Source organism: Oratosquilla oratoria, chromosome 21, assembly GCF_046742065.1.
Source record: "Oratosquilla oratoria isolate Oo_2021 chromosome 21, ASM4674206v1, whole genome shotgun sequence".
Lineage (NCBI taxonomy): Eukaryota > Metazoa > Arthropoda > Malacostraca > Stomatopoda > Squillidae > Oratosquilla > Oratosquilla oratoria.
The window spans coordinates 30,672,460-30,673,928 of NC_134797.1; positions in this window are offsets into that span (position 1 = coordinate 30,672,460).

Sequence of the window (1,469 nt, forward strand, 5' to 3'; positions counted from 1 at the left end):
TCTGTCCTTGGGGAATAATGTCACACTAGAGTCGTAGAGAAGATTGAAAGAGGGCAGTAGAAATGGGGCATTCACACAAGGTTATTCCACTCTCGTAGACTTAGAGTTGGATGTGTGTGTGCGTGTAAGGTCACAGCATTACCCATAGATCGGTCATACGAGCTCTGAGCTCTCATCCGAAGGTTAATAACTCGATCACGAATCCAATACGCGATCCAAAACCATGGTGAACCATGGTGAATCACACATCTTACCTCTAAGCTACATTTGCATAATTAGAACATGACTTCGCTTACAGAAACATAGACCTCACCAAAAACATTTCAACAGTATGCTAAACAGTCACATAGGGTTTACCTTATCTTAGCTCATCATTCAACTTTGCTTTATAAGACGGAGAGATAATTTGATATTTGGAGATTTGAAAAATAAAGCATTGTAACCGAAGTCGTTTTCACTCGAACGAACTCTCAACTGTTGGCGCTGGTGGAGCCCGTGGAATCCTAGTGTAGTACTTGTGGAGGGATTATGATCAACAGGGATAAACATTATTTTTTGAAAGGACATTAATCTCATAATTTAAGAGAACGCTATTTGACTTTGGTCCAAAGGGATGTCACTGGTGTTAGTAAAACGTTGATTGCATAAAAGTTGTACAATTCATTCATTAATGTTTAGATAACGATGGGTTACTTAAGGCTGAATGAAATGGTCTGGCGTGAGAGTAATTAGTCATTACACAAAATCGCCACAGTCGTCTGTGCGGCACATTATATTTGAGCATAATATATACATATGAATTTGCGTATGTATGTAATCGTAATGTACAAGAAAGGAGCTGTACTAGTGGAACTCTGTCTCCTTTTCATCACACATGCATGTATACATACATACGTACGTACATACGTGCATACATACATACATAAGTACATATACACATACATGCATACGTGTGTATATATGTATATATATATATATATATATATATATATATATATATATACATACATACATGCATACATTTATAGATGCATACATATATACATATACCAAGGCTTTTTCCCCTTTTCAAGGGAGGTAGCCAAAAAGATGCATAAATACATACAGGTACATACATACAAACACACGAACACATACATACATAAATGGATGCATAGTTATAAACACATATTCAAACAAACACACACACTTATCCCTGCATGCGGAGACTGATCAGGCAGGACATCCACAGCTGGGCCCGCCGTTTCATTTACACGGCGACCCTCCCGTCCTCCTCACCGCCTCATGCGAAAATAGAGAAGACGAAGAGAAATCCCTTCGGGGCGCGTCAATTTTTGGTCCATTCTCAGCCATTCTCCACTCTCGCCCATCCTTTGCCTGTTCAACAGATGTGCCCCATTGGCTCAAAACCCCCATCACCCCATCCATCCATCTCATTTTCAGTCTTTCCTTTAAGTTCACTCCAGCCA